Source organism: Barbus barbus (genome assembly GCF_936440315.1).
Source record: "Barbus barbus genome assembly, chromosome: 25".
NCBI lineage: Eukaryota > Metazoa > Chordata > Actinopteri > Cypriniformes > Cyprinidae > Barbus > Barbus barbus.
In genome coordinates this window covers 26,017,823-26,035,020 of record NC_136753.1, presented here as the reverse complement: position 1 = coordinate 26,035,020, position 17,198 = coordinate 26,017,823, and positions in this window count along the sequence as shown.

The following is a 17,198-nucleotide window of genomic DNA, read 5'->3' as shown; positions in this document are numbered from 1 at the left end:
CTTTATCCTTCAATCAGGAGCATAGAAATAATGGAGTTAAAAATCAGTTTTAAGTGTGGCGTTGAATGAGGATTTGGGGTTGTTTGCTGTTATATTCAGACTTTAACGTAGTGTTGGGTCTGCCTGGGGGAAAAAAAGCTGAAGAATGTAATGTTTAAACTATTAGCACACTCATTTGTTCTGGCTTCTGTACTGTTACGGGGACTCAGAAGGGTCATTTGGCATTTCCACATTTTGAGGTTTCACCACACGGCGGCAGTGTTTCCTGCCTGAAAGGTCAGGGTTGACGTTGATGGGGAAAACGTCTGTGTGAACGCTTTCAGAAAACGTTTTACTTCAGATGAAGAAAACGTATGGATGTGGATTAGCTGGGTACCTGTTGAAGGGATAACTATGATAAAATAGCTTTCTCCTGTGGCTGGGTGGGAAGTGACAGACTTTGAGCATTTCACATTGCTGTTGCTTTTCCCACGTGGAGCAACTGAGGAACTTAGTCATTTATCTCACTTAACCTGACACTGTCTAAACCCCATCTGTGAAAACTGTAAACATGGCTAGTCGTCTCTATCTATCTATCTATCTATCTATCTATCTATCTATTCGTCGGTCCACTCATCCATCCATCCATCCATCCGTCGGTCCACTCATCCATCCATCCATCCATCCATCCATCCATCATTTATGGTCACAACATTCCCATACTTCCATTTGTGTTTGTTCATAATTTTGATGACTTTACTATTATTCTATGATGTGGAAAATAGTCATAATAAAAAATCAGTAGGTGTGTCCGAAGGTTTGACTGATAGTTTGCATATACAGAAAGAAAGAGCGTGTTTCCAGCTTTACTTTCCATGTGCTAACCAGTGTGACGCACCAAATCTGCTGGGTTTACGTAAGACGAACCCACCCCTGTTGACCTGCTGTCTATATAACTTAGAAGCATGCATCTTAGGGCAATCCTTCAAAGATGTTCTGCAGTACTGGTGAATTTATTATTGCATACTGCCAACTTATAACAAGCTTAAAAAGCACCCTCCTGCCACGCTACATAAAGAAATGTGACTTCCTGCCAAACGAGCAGCAGCAGCAGCCAACCCCACAGGAACATCATTTGAAGCCTCCTGTGATGTGTGTGAGTGAACAGTTGGAAGTTAAACTACAATCGTAGATCCAAGATTACAGAATATTCTGGAACAGTGTATACATAATACAATTTTAAATAAAATATAAAGGCCTAATAAAACAAAGTTGAGGTTGCAGAATGAGAAAAGACAGATATAACTGGAAGGTTTATATAACATGAACATGAACAGACAACTACAGAATGTGTATTACATATAAAAGTTCATAAGTGGAGAGCACAGTAATGTTAGAGAGGTTAACTGGGGCTATAAAGCAGACAAAACCCAGCAGTGTTTTTAACCTCATCTGGACAGTAACAGAAAATAAAAGTTGTGACCAAGAGCAGGGATTTCACAAAAAGAGCAGCTGTGCAACCAAAATCCCCTTCCTCAACTGTTCAGGACACTCAATAGGATTCAGTCATATTAGACGGTTTCAACGGCAACAACATAAACAAACGTTACTGCGCATGCGTGCTTTTGTGGCCCTAACTTAACTTCCAGTAGACATCCAAATAGATTCTGTAGTGTCTCATTTAGAAGGATGCGTCCTCCGGAGGTCAAATCCTCTGTAGGATGCGTAATGAAGTGTCCTCAACCTAGAATTAAAAACTAGACGGCCTTCGTAGGATGGGAGGAAAAGGAAACAGGAAGTATTACGTTGATTTGCCAACACATTTAGAGCATCGTTGCACTCTCACACTACTTAAATGAAGGAAAATTATTTCTAAATTTGGAAAGTCATTTGAAAAAAAAAAATGCTTTTACTTTTATTTTGCTCAATGTTTGAGGAGTTGCCGTGTACATACAACAGACATCTGTTAGAGAAAAAAGGAGGAGGATATTAAGAACAAAGTTTATCTGTTTTTACTGGAGGGACTTTAAGTTAAGTTGAAAACACCACCGCGCTTGTGTGTACATCTGCCGGCGCCAGCATTTTTCAAATTAACGATGGTTGTTTATGGCAACGCAAAGAATTATGGGTTATCTGTAGCAGCGAAGGATACACTTGATGCATGCTCCGAATTCCTGTGAAAGAAGGTCGCATTCGAAGTGTCCTACTTGCTTTTCTGAAATGAGACCGCCTCGATGACGTGTGCACCCTTCGAATGAGACCTCCGGAGGACGCATCCTTCTAAATGAGACACAGCTAATAACAACAGAGCTAGCCTAAGTTCCTCTAGTACGGTGGCTGAGAGAGCTCAACGAGCTGCAACTTCAGAAAACACATGCAAATAGAAAAAGCAACAGCAAATCAAGAAAACATCTTCATCAGTTTGACAGCAGGTGGTGCAAATGCTCACAACACAAACAAATAAAGAAACGCACTGCAAATGCTCACAATACAACTAAATAAATTTTATTTGCAGTGCGTTTCTTTGTTTGCTGCGTAAATCAGACAGACTTATTAAAAATGCTAATTCATTCTCTGCCAGCAGGTCTTTTTTGCATATATGTGATGAAATGAATTATTCAGCAAATTAATTCAATCAAAATTTGAAATCGATTGCCATCCTAAATTAAAATGATAAGATTTTTCCTGAGGACTGTTTTTTTTCACACACTTGTCTCTCCTCTCTCCTCCTCTTTTTCCATCACTCAGCTACATTCGCTCTTTTTTTCCCTCACAGTTTAATGTGAGATTCTCCTCTCTGCTTCATCTTAACCCTCATGTGTACCCAAACCCTGATGGCCATCCTCCCTCTCTCTCTCACACACACACACACACACACACAGACGCCAGCAGCCACATTCATCATGCTCTTTCGGCCCATTCATTACATCCCCCTGATGCCCCCACAGTCCTCTTAGACACAGGCATGGGGTTAGCAAACATCTCCTGGAATTTAGGGCTGTGGTTGGGTTTTTAATGTTTTACAGCGAGTCTCTCGCAAGTTCACAATTCCCCACAGCGCAGAGGAACTCACGGGGAATGGAAGGAGAACGCATGTGTACGTAATAGGAATGATGTGTGCTCAAGTGCAGACAATCCCACAGACTGTTTACAGGCTTTTCATACTTTGTGGCTGTGAAGTGATGACATTTATTGCCCTTGACTAAAGAGGAATCTCTTTGATTGTGTTCGGCCTGAGCGCCTGATAAGAGTGACAGCGCCTAGTGCTGTGCTTTGTTTGCTCTCTCACTGAATATGTCTCTCATAGATAGCAGGGCTATTAACAAAAGATAATTTTTTTTTCACAATCTAAAGAATGCTAAAGTGTCCACATCCATAAAATGTGTCCAAAGTCAATCAATCAATTGATAGTTAATTAAGAAAGGCGTTTTTTATCTTTTAGATGTCATTGGAAAACCTGCTCATTATATAACTTACCAAATTAATAAATGGTAGCACGTTACAATAACGGTTCAAATGGTTAACATTATTTTTATATACTATAAATATACAATAACAATTGTTATTATTATTAAATTATTAATATGCATTTATAGAGCTTTAAATGTTAAACATGTATTAGCAGGCAATAACAACACAAGATAATAAATGCTAAAGTAGTTCATTTTTATTTTGTATTATTTTAATGATTGATTTTAATGTAATGAAGATTATGATGTGTTTGTGAATAAGTAAATGGAAATGATTTCATCTGACTAACTTTTTTAAATTTTAAAATGTAAACATACATAAATTCTGTTATATATGTTAAAAATATGTATTATATATTTATCACATACATTTACTCATATTCTATCTATCCATCCATCCATCCATCCATCCATCCATCTATCTATCTATCTATCTATCTATCTATCTATCTATCTATCTATCTATCTATCTATCTATCTATCTATCTATCTATCTATCTATCTATCTATCTATCTATCCCTATGGACATTAAATAAACTAAAGTGTGAATAAATTGACATTAATTTTGTGATCTTTTGTTTCAAAATATAAACTTTTTATATGCAATGTACATTAACAATGACATGCATGGATTAATGCATTTAATATTCTATGTGTGTGTGTGTGTGTGTGTAAGCAATAAGGTACTCAAGGCCGTGCTGCATCACGAATAAAACACAGCTGCGGACCAATTAGAATTGAGGAATGGAACTAACCGTTTTAGAAATGAACATGTATATACACAAATGAACACAATCTCCATTCTGTCATCTTTTAGGTACATAAATAGCCACAGAATTTGCTTCTACGTTTTATTGACTCATCAGCACAAATGAGAAATGTTGATATGAGCAGGAAAGTGTTGGCTCTCGCATGCAGCACCTGTCACACAGCAGCGGCCGGGGAGCGGAGCCGTAGACATGTGTTCCTCAAACATTCCTTACACAGCGCTCATAAATCACCATTGCCCAGATACTCAGATCTGCCAGCCGGATCTCCCGCTCAAATGCAACGCAGCGGTTTTTAACTACATTTTTACAAGATAAATTTTATAAGAGTTATTTTTGATGGGTGTTTGTGTTATCTTTAGTGTATTTGGTGAATTTGAGCTGTGCTGTCTTACTTAAAGTGAACATGTCTTTATTTGGTAAACTTGGCTATTTAGACACTTTGATATGAGAAGGGTTAAAGGTGATTGATGACATGAGGACCGAAACGAATCATGTTTCCAGAGCCAGACGAAACTCAACACACTTGTCACAGTCCATGAATCACCTTTAAACGATCATCATTGGGTATTTGTTTTCTCATTGTAGAAATTATAGCCTATAATATTACACAAAAGTTTGAGGTCAGAAAGATTTTTTTTTATGGAAATGAATAGCTACTTAATACACTGGGGTAATGACTGCTAAAAAATTCAACATTGCATCACAGAAATAAATTCTTAAATATATTAAAATAGAAGTTATTTTAAATGGACATTTTTTACTGTATTTGAACTTTTACTGTATTTTTTTTGATCAAATAAATTCAGCATTGGTGAGCATATGAGAAAACATTAGCAAATCATACTGATATTATTTCATACTGAAATTATAAAATTTGTGCATTTACAATTAATCTGAGAAACAGAAACTTAAAACATGAGTTTCATACATTTCTTAATGTATAATGTCTAACTATGAACTTACGACTTTACAAGTTCATTACTAATTTTTACTTGCATTACTATCATTTTGATCACAACATATAATCATTGCTGTTAATCAGGTTCACAATTGAATACATGTCATTGACTAACTGCATGATCAGTAGCTACATTTCTGCCGTTTAGACATCACTTTGACAAAATCTTAATTGTAGAAACATCTATTTTCTGTTAAGCTGCTTTGCAACGAAGTGTATCGTGAAAAGAGCTATACAAAGAAGCGTGAATTGAATTGAAATTGTGCCATTGTTTTAATGAACATCAAATGTTAGACACTAAATTACACTTTTTCCATGATATTTAGTTTAGTTCTAATCAGGAGGTTAATATCAATCCACCAAATCTTTGGGGGTCTCTTATTTTTCCATTTCTGTGCCTACAATTCTTCAAACACCTCAGCAATAACATTCTCAGTGTCTTTTGTTTTCTTTGCTTGTCATAGGCTATTAGCTTTGATAAAACATCCATTACTCTTTTATGAGCTTCTGTAGATGTTTGGGCAGGAGCTGAGAAATCCTCAAACTCTGACATGCACTGTGTCCCATACGCTCTCACCATGCTACATGGGTCGATGGGATCAAATATCAATGTGAAATTCCTCATCGCTTAGCTACCTGGCCTGTCTATTATTGGCCCACATGCCACAGAGGGGGCGCAGTAGTGGCATGATTATATAGGTGTTACAGACTGGATGGAATCTGAAGGGCAGGGGTTCAGACTATAAAGAATGTGAGGTTTTGTGTGTGAGAGAGACAAAGGAGCGAGAGAAAGGACACAGATTTTAGAAATGGTCGCAAAGCCAGGACAGTGGTGCTCAACTGGTTTTGCTTCAGGACCCAGATTTTACATCGGACCTTTTACGGTGGTGACCCAACACTGTCTCAAAATTGCTTATATTATCAACACTGAAACATATAAATATAACCATGAACTAGGTCAAACAATTTGCTGAATGATTAAAAATTATTTGTTTTGCACTCAAATAATATTTAGGCCTAAATGTAAGATTTACGCATTCCATTTGGACTAAACAGTTTTAACATAAAATAATAAATGTACTGTAATGCATATTTGTCAGTCATACATGAAACGGGTAAGATTGTGCAAATTGTATTGATTCAGTTAAAAATGATTGTTGAAATAAACAATATTCAATTAGTTAAAATATATGAGGCTAAAACTAAGTGGATTTATTAATGATAAATAAACCTGGTTATTGTGCATTTAAAACACATTCAGTTTATTAGTATATTTAAAAAAACTCTCACCTGTTTCATTTTTGCATAAGTATTATTTTACATGAATACATACTTTTTAAATTGAGGCCTTAATATTTTTTGAGCACTGTGGAATTGGACTCAAACGACAGACTGAAATAAAGAAATAAAGTCATGTGCAGTAGAAAGTTGAAGGTATTTTCCATGGTGAGGAATAGTACATTGAACTTTGCTTCTTTTTATCATCATCCATCAACATTGAAGATCAAAGGAAAGAAACTGCATATGAACACAGACATACCACTCTTAACAGGCAAGTCAACCAGCAAGCGAAAGAGTGTGATCATCTACCTAGTGTGATAAACCTTCCTCTAGTATATGGCACATAATATGTACTCTTGTGTGTATGAATTCCTCTGTAGAAGAGGAGTCTCAGAATAAGATATTCAGTTCTCTTGCCAAACACAACAGATGTTTTGCGTGGTATGTGTGAAACGTCTGGGATTACCGTAATTTCCAGTACTGCTTGTTTTTCCTACATCTAAAACTCTCTCTCATCACTAGATTAATATACTTATCAAACTTCAGTGTAAAGTAGCATGAGTTAGCATGAATTTAAACCTATAAATATACATCATTTAAACTAAAGTATAGGGACATAAAATGACATGAACTTAATCAGCATGATATTTTTTTCTGCCAATACCATTCAAAAGTTTGCAGTTAGTAAGATTTTTTAATTAACACTTTTATTCAGTAAGTAAGCATTAAATTAATCAAAAATGACAGTAAAAACCTTTGTAAATAAATAAATGCTATTTTTTTTTTGTATTCAAAGAATCCTAAAATAACAGTTTCCACAAAACTATTAAGCAGCACTACTGTTTTTAACATTGATAATAATAATAAATGTTTCTTGAGCAGCAAATCACAATATTACACTGTAAAAAAAATAGTTGTTTCAGCTTAAATTAATTTGTTACCCCGCTGACTTAAAATTTTGGTAACACTTCAGAATACTGATCCTTTGTTAATGAATAAATACACAGCCAATGCACTATTAACATTGTAGTAACTACTATTACCTAACAACAAACTATGATTAGTGATTTAGTAAGTAATAGCGCTCAGTTGAAACTGGTAGTTCACTATTAGCTAATAAATAACTACTATTTTTTTCATATATCCTGGAGAACTACTAAGAACTACTGTATACAGGTTCATAATTAATGTGAATTATGCATAATGTATAATTAATTCTAAAATGAAGATGATGGTAACCCACTAGTAATGACTCAAGTGTTACTACATCCTAACTACATTACTAATTCATTAATCAGAGTTTCTTGTTAGTTACTAATAGTTACTAGAGTGCTAATATTGCATTACTCATGTGTTCTTGTGTAGTTATTCATTAATGATGGAACAGTATTCTAAAGTGTTACCAAAATTTTTAGTTTAGTCAACTAAAATATTCCAGTTGTCCCTTAAATTAACATTGAGTAAATTAAAAATTTCAAGTTACCTACACTAATAAATTTAAGTTGAAACAACTTTTTTTTTTTTACAGTGTAGAAAGATTTCAGCATATTATGTGACACTTGAGACTGATGAAAATTCAGCTTTGCCATGATAGAATTACTGAATATTGTGAATGCTTTTGCCCAGAAACAGAATAAGATGTTAAATAATTTGATTACGATTGAGGAGGTTTTAAAATAAACAGATGAATTAAAAGAAAAACCACAAGTCTCATCATTTTTTCTTTGCCCGTTTCCCCCCCCCCCCACCACTTTGATTGAGTTGTTTGATGTTTTTCATCACCAGCACTTCTCTGTGATTATAAAAACGTCTCTGAAGGAAAGTGTGTGTGCAAACATCTGCTGAAGAGACAGACTTCTGTGGCACGGTAATTAAAACTGATTTCTGGGTGTTTCGTGAAGGGAGAAATGTCATATAGAGAGGTCCTGTACGTTACTCCATATCTGTTCTACACCATTTAATTCTGTAAGGATGAGTTGAAAGGTTGTGAGGAGGAACAGACCATTAGCTGTTCTCCTTGCTACACTGAGTCTGGAATCTTGGGAATTCTACAGGCCTTGAGTTCATATCAAGCAGAGAATTCTCCATTCTGGAACTGAACTTCGCTAAAGGGTCATAGGTTCTGGAGTTTTCTCTGTTCTCTGTTAATCATGGCCTCAAGACCGCCCTTTATTCATAGTACAGTATGTAGACAAACATTAGAGGATCCTGGGATATAGGGGGACTAGAGGGTCTTAAGCTGGTGGATCAGGCACCTGTGGGTTTGTCCGCGGGAGACGCTTCATACCAGTGAATCTGAAATGACCCTCCCCCGCGTCTGACCTGCACACGGCCTGTTTGATCCGTCTCCAGTTCCCACAGTCAATAGAAGAAGAAGTAGTTTTATTTATATAGCGCCTTTCCATTGCTCAAGGTCACTTTACATAGAGCTATACAAAACATTTACATACCCAAAAGACAATACAAACATATAAGCAAAATAAAGCCACATTATCCAAAATGCAAATTAAACCGATACGTTTTTAGCTGAGTCTCGAAGCTAGACAAAGAAGATAAGTTCCGAAGTGTAAGGGGTAGTGAATTCCATAATTTCGGAGAATTGACACTGAATGACCTACCACCTACAGTGGACAGCCGATAACGAGGAATAGACAAAAAACCAAGCTCAGATGATCTGAGGGACCGGAGTGGAGAGTAGGAGTACAGTAGGTCAGACAGATATGGAGGTGCAAGACCGTTTAATGCCTTAAATGTGAGAAGTAATATCTTAAAATGTATACGAGATGCCACAGGTAGCCAGTGAAGATCATGCAGTAAAGGAGTAATATGAGCAGGACGCCTGGTGGAGAGGTAAGAAGTCGTGCTGCTGAGTTTTGAACATACTGTAACTTCATGAACTAAGATTTCAGTATCAGCTGGAGTCAGAGAAGATCGAAGACGTGCAATATTACGAAGATGGAAAAAAGAGGTTTTAACAACAGAAGAAATGTGAGAGGCAAAAGATAGAGATGAATCAAATAAGACACCAAGATTACAGACAGATGAAGAATGCTTAACATGAACCCCGTCAATATCAAAGGACAGGTCCATCCTTTTGACTGAGGCAGCAGAGCCAATCATCAAAATTTCAGTTTTGTTATTATTTAGCTTAAGGAAATTCAAGGACAACCAATGCTTGATATCCCTGATGCATGCAGTAAGTGAGTTGGGCAGTGATAACCATAGATAACCAATAGAAGAGCTGCTCGGCTTCTATAAGGAAGATTATGAACAATGATATTTTCTACTTGGATCAGAAATACAAAAAATTGTGAAATATTAATACAATTTAAGATAATTATTTTCTATTTTAATATATTTTAAAATGTAGTTTATTCTGGTGATGCAAAGCTGAATTTTCAGCATCATTAGTCAAGTCTTCACTTTTGATCAATTTAATGCATCATTACTGAACAAAAGTTTTTTTTTTTAAATATATAAATATTGTGTTCTGTATTGCTATAATATTATAGATTTTTTAAAGGTTTGACACTCATTCTAAAATCCCACAGGTTCATATAAGTATTTTTGTGGCTACACGCATGACCCGACATGAGCAACTCATTTCACTTGTTCTTGCAATGCTGTTTTTATGATTATTCCTCCAACCATTTCCAGAAGGGGAACTCCACATAGGAGAGGTAAACCAATCCAACAAGGGAAGCCTTTCTTTTAGGGATCACTAAATCTTGAACGTAATTCTATTCCCACAAACTCTCTGTCCCGTATCATTGCCGAGCGTCCCAGCGGTAAGGATGTGATTGTAAATAATTATGTGCATTACATGCCGTTACACTCGGTTGTTATTTCTATACAGCGCAGAGAATTGTAAACCGGCTGTTTGTCGTAAATTCACCAAGAAGCGAGATAAAAAAGTTACAGATGGAACTTCATGATCTCGAGACGAGGGAGTGCTTCGTAAATCATACATCACAAAGTGATGGAAATAGAATGTGTATTGTTGTAAATGGTAGCAGAGAGACTCTTTAACGAGGAGGGGGTGGAGATGATAGCTTGCACTGGTGAGCATGTTGGATCGATTACTATGAAGATAGAATGACACCATAACCAACATGCAGTAGATGCCTCTGTTTGTCAGCATCTTTAAATCAGGCCAAGGTAACCAACATAAAGATCAATGGTCTCTCTCTCACTAAACCTGTCAAGCACATACCTGGGTCATATTTCACCCAAGAATCAAAAGAAAGAAAGAAAAAATTACATCTTGAAATATTAATTTATTATTGCATATGAAGCTGAATAAACAAAGATTTTAAAAGATATGTATATCTGAATTCAGGTAAATTGGGAAATTTTTTCCTAGTCATCTTAAAGGGGTCATGAACTGAGAAACCAAAATTCACTTGATCTTTTGACATATAAGAGGTCATTGTGCTATAAAAACATCCGGTATGTTTCAGAACTCAAAACTTTCTAGTTAGTCTAAAATCAGTTTATATTGAAGCCAGTTTGCCAAAATGACAGGCTGTGAAAGGGAAAGGGAAGTGGTGTGTGGCCAAGTATGGTGACCCATACTCAGAATTTGTTCTCTGACGTGGGATTTTCAGAAAGATTGAAAATAAAAGACGATGCTGTGCCAACTATATTGGATCGCAATGTAATATCGCAACACACAAGTGTGAGTAACTGTTTTCATTACTTGGTCACTATTGTCTGTTATTACAGATCATTTGATATGTACTAAGTATTTATGTGTTTTTAACCTAAATCACTGCAGCATCCACCTGTGAAGGATGTAGGCTGTCAAACATATACAACTATTAGCCAATCACACCAGTGGGCCACGGCTGGTCAAACAGAGTGTTCCGATGAGAGGGTTAAAACAGGACAGAAAATAGACTATTACTTATAAATTATGATGTTTTTAATATAAAATTCTTAATAACATTTTAAGTGGACCTCAAAGAAGAATACAAAATAAAGGCAGTTCATGACCACTGGCAAAATGTTTCGCAATTTACCTGAATTCACATATATATAGTGTAAAAATGTGGTTATTCGCCATGAAAATACTGCCACAATGATTGATAATGAAAATGTAATGGTCATGGTAAACTGATAAAGACGTTGCAGTGACTTTACAGTCTGTATTTGAAGATTCCATTATATTAAAAAAACTGTAAAAGTACAGGCAGCAAAATGTCTTTGATACAGATTTGATGTTTACTGGTGCATGATAACATTCTTCCTCTGAAAGAGGATGTTTGTAGCGTGAGGGCGGAAGGGTGTGACTACAACTGTCCTTGATCCTCTTTGTGAGTAACCCTTCATTTTCATACTTTGCCAAGCACCTGTCTGCAGGTATGAAATGAGAGCGGCATTTTACCTGTTGCTGCAAGACTCCCAAACAGGCCGTTTACCTCCCATTATCACCCAGCCTCAACCTTTCCCTCACAACTGCAGTTTGTCCCTCTGTAGCAAGCATCAAGACTGCTTGCACGCAAAATATTTACCAGAACACCCAGATACTTTTGAATAGTTTTGTGTAGTTCCTGCATCTACCAGCAGGGGCTAAATGCTAAAGTCAACCAAACCAATGAAGCCACACAGCAATTAGCCACAGCTAATTATGGCTTTATCTGTGACCCCATCAACCACCCCTCTGGCTCCCTCTATAATCTGTTAAATTAAAACCAACAGACTGCTGGAGGAATCCCAAAGTCATGGAACATTTCTGTTTCAACAGATACATTTCTGTGAGTAATTAAAGAAACATTTTTAAGATAAGAAGCATGGTTGAATAGACTCACCAACACCACTTACACAAGTAAATATCCCGTATACCCAGTTTGTTTACCCTGGGTGGGCAAACAAATTAACACCATCTGGCCTTTCTGAGTTTCTGAAGGAGATTCAGGCATGTTAAATTATATGTATAGTATAATTCAATAATGTATCATTTAAAATAAATTATATATACAGTAAATCTTTTTGTATGAACCCTCATTCACCACCACTAACATATGTAATATCTATGGTGTCAAAATCTGTAGGGCTCATGTTACAGGCCACAGAGAATTCCTGCTTCATTCTGGCTCTTAGGACAAGTGGGAATGTAGTTATGTCAACAGACTTGTCTTTAACTGACATCTGAAAACACATACACGGCACAAAAAGAGTCATTTGGGAATACCGGAAAAGGAAACTATTTTATGACCATGCTAATATCAAGGAGGTCTATAACACCTGGAAAAAGCTGTCCGTTAGCATTCTCATTCATCTCAAAGGCAGTTGCTCGGCTGACACAGGACATTCAAGATTGCTTAGATCTGAGCTGTAACGTCACAGGCAGCAGACAGAAAAAAAATCCAGTTGGAAAAATTCAATTTCTCTCTTTTAAAGAATTCAAATTTAGAATCTTTAAGGCTTTTTGAAATGTTTTTGTATATATGGTTTGTATATAATCACCAAAACTGCTTTTCAAAAAATGCTCACCAAGGTTGCACTTATTTGATCAGAAAAATCAGTAATATTGTGAAATATTATCACTATTTAAAATAACTTTTATTAACAATTGTGAAAACATTTTTACCGCCTTTTTTTTTTTTTTTTTTTTTGTGGAAGCTGTGATACACTACCGTTCAAAAGTTTGGGGTACGTTGTTTTTTTTATTTAGTAGTGACAACAGAATTGATCAAATGTAGTCAGATCAAATAAATAGTCAGAATACTATTTTAAAAAGAAAAAGTGCTCTTTGTTGTCATGTGGTACTAAATCAGGTTCTCCAAGTAGTTCTTATTTGCAGGTTAAAAATAATCAAGAGCAATTGCTTTGAAGCAATATTACATTCATAATTTAATTCCCAAATCCCAATATGTATATGTTCATGTTGCTTTAAATAAGCGTGACAACAACAAGGCTTGTTCTTGGACGCTTGTGACAATTTTAGATAATGATGTCTGAACTGGAGGCAGTTAATTAGTCGGCCAGTGGTATGTTAATCTTTGTATCTGCAGAAAGCACATTGATATCTCCAGCTTTGTAGATGAAGTGAGAAGTGATGTGCTGGAGATACATTCCACTGCTGATATGAGATGTGTTTTGAGGTTTCTTTAACACAATAGTCGAGGTCTAGTTGGGGTAGCTGGTCTCAGATCAGTGCATGATGAAGTGTTGAGAGTGAGATGCTTAGCATATCAAGCCACACTCATGTCACAAACCGCTAGCAGATGAGAGAGCTGCTGACTTCAGAACAGGCTAATCTTCTCAACCTCCTGGCAACAAGTCTTATCACTTACACTAGACAGCAAATGTTAGATGGAGAGAGTGAAAGAAGGAAAGACACAAAGAAGAGTCAGAGCAAGCAAACATGCCACAGGGGTTTGTATTTTCCAGGCGTTTGCTCACAGATCTACAGAGATTAATGATAAAGTCAAGGATCTCGGGTTTTACTTTTCGCCTGTTCTCACTTGGGGAATGTCTTTGAGCCAAAATGAGGAACCTCCAACATAATAAGAAATGTGTTGTGAGTAGAGCTTTCAAAAACATTTCCATTTTTCCTTTCTGCTAATCCCACATTATTACAGAAAGCACGTCCATCACACCTAACGCTTCAAGATAATCTCCTTAATGATAATGTGCTATAATAACTTGTAACAATAATGAAAACATAAGGCTTTTTGTGTGTTTTATTAAACATGTAGCTGCCAGTAGATTCGTTGTTATTAAAGATGCTACAACATTAAAATTCTGATAAAATTATTTTAACAAATAAATATGTTTTAACACTATTTCTACATTAAAAATAAATTATATACAATTTTGTCTAAATAAAAAAAAAAAAAAAAAAACATATCAATTGCTTTAAATGCAAAGAAATGTAAATTTAGGAATCACAACATTATATTATATATAACATGAAACATATTTTACATTATGATTTGATAATAAATTAAGATGCATTTGCTAAAGATTATAAATCTTTAATATTTAGTCCTTTATGGCAACAAAAGCACTTTAAATGTAAAAATAGAGGAAATTAACAAGCACAATTAAATATCCAGTACTGGCTGCTACAAAATAATGAAAAAAAAAAATGAAAAAAAAATCCAAAATAATACCAAAAAAATATGATGCATTCATAACGGCATGTTTTGTTAAGGAAAGCGACTACATAAGTAAAAAAACTTCTTCCCAACTGCCTAGAAATCCATCACTACATTGAAATAAGCTACAACATAGGCCTACTCAAAACCAGTGGTATACTAATTACATGTAATCTGAATTACATCATAAGATTCCAAAACTAAGTACTTGGAATTCGATTATATTGCATTTAAAACTACCTGTAATTACACTACAGTTACTTTTTTATGGATTCATTTGGGTCAGAGTTAGAGGCAAGAGTAGCTGTAATATGGGAAATTTGTGAATTTCTCCACACCATTATTTGTTACTTATTTTAGTTTCCGGATCATTGAAAGCTGCAGCTGTTGTAACCTCTGTAACCTCCTAAAAAGCAGGGTCCTGCTGACAGCACTGCACTAATGAGCCGCTGTGTGCATGTCTAAATGCCTGTTACTCTGCATGTTTGTGCATACAAATGTTTATTTTTGTGCCTCTCACACACACACACAGAGCCAAAGAAACACACAAGGGGTCAGAGGTCAGCTGGCTAATGTATCTTCCATGTGGTATCGGAACAGGAATTAAAATATTCCAGGCTATGGCTGTGTGGAATTCTCAATGAAAGAGGGGCAACATTGCTGGGATGCTTCCCAAGTTGCTATGCTCTGACTTGTTTGGGTATCTGTTGTGCTCTGATTATGCAAAAAAGACATGCAGATAAACATCAGTGCAGATAGAGAAAGGCTAAAAGCGGCGTATCAGAAGAGCAAAGGCAAAATCTGTTCTGTCCAAGACCACCACTGAGGGAATCCATAGCAGGAGGTCCACATACCCACAAGGCAACTTCTCCCCATCTAGAAATAGACACTATTAAATGTAAATAGACAGAGCAGCAAACTGTTGACGCAAGTATTTCAATTAACAACCAAAGCGTAAACATGCTAAAGCTAACCGTTTTAACCACAGTCACAGCTTGTTTGAATATTGAAAAGTCAACCGTGGGTGTAATGCAAGGATATTTACGAGTCATTAAGCAGACTATATATAGTCTAAATGTCCTGTACGTGTTTTAGGGTCAGTTCTTGTGAAGGGGTTGCCAACTTTCTATACATCACATATGCATTTGAGATTGACGCCTGCAGCTAGAAAAACAATCACTCCTTGACTGAATGAAGTGCTGAAATGCATACTACTTCATTTATAAATAAATGTCATACTGAAGGGCTAATTTAGCTTCTGTCCTCTACGCTAGAGAATTTTTACTGTAAATAGTGGAAGATAGCAGTGTTGTTATTGTTAAATAAAAACGGTCAAAAATAGTTTTCGGTAATTTGAAATAAAACAGAAACAAAATAAAATGTAAATATTAGCTGAAAACTTAAACAGAAATAAATAAGCTGAAGTACTAAAATCACTAGAACTTAAATAAAAATGAATTCAATCTATTTAGAAGTATATTTAAAACATCTAATAAAATGAAAAAAGCACATAAAATAACTAATATAAAAAAAATGAAAACTGGAAATGTAAAATTAATATATAATATCACGTAAGTGCTATGATTTGAAACAAATTACTACATCTTTCTATATGTATCTTATCATAAGAGAAAATTTAAAGAGTGCTCCTTTATAAATGGGCTGATTCTATATTCTACATTTTTTTTAAATAAAGATTCCAAGAAAAGGGTTTTTGTATCGATGCAATAAAAGAAGAACCCTTTTGGGTTACCCAAAGAACCCCTTTTTTTCAAAAGTGTGAAGAATATTTGAAAAATTTAAAGAACTTTTCTATTATAAAGGAACTTTTGTGTATGGATGACAAAGGTTCTTCAAGGAACCATAGATGCCAATAAAGAATCTTTAATTTTTAAGAGTGTAAGAGACACTTGGCAGCCCTATAGGTGTGCATTTAAAGTAAGTGTTTGTGTCAGTGTGCATTCGTAGTCACCCAGCTGCCTGATAGCATGCAGGGATGCGAATGTGTGATGATTAGAGAGTGGATCTTATCTTATGCACAGGGGCACGATTCTGCTTTTGTTCTGCGCCAAACCCCCGTCTTGCCCACCTGGGCTGGGCTGGAACTCCTGCAGCTTGGACGACCGCCATGTGTTAGACTTCACTGGTTTGGAACCGCTGCGGCATCTCTGGTTTAAACTGAGGAAGTGAGGGGGGAAAAATACTCTCTTTCATATCTCAAAGCACCAAGACAGAATTACGCACCAAGCCAGCACACACACTAAAGCCACATCTCCACATGATCAAACAGATGACTGATTGCACAGGCCTCAGGGGAATGAGAGAAGGGGGGGGGGGTAAAGAATGAAATGGGTGGTGGTTTTGCAAAGAAGCTTTGCACCTCAATGACATCAAATCTGTGCATAAGAGTGTGTGACAAAGAAGGCAGCGAGACGGAAAGGTTTTGATTAGAGAGCTGTTTGTGGTTTTTGGTGCATGGGTGTGTTAGATTGAAAGCTGCGTCCATTATATGGAAAGCAATGTAAAGGGAAAAGTCAGAAAGAGAGTGGAAAAAGGAACGAGACAGAGAATATGTCCATAAATGTGTGTAGAAACTAAACAGGTCCTGTGGGGGGTGCTGTAACCATATCTTGG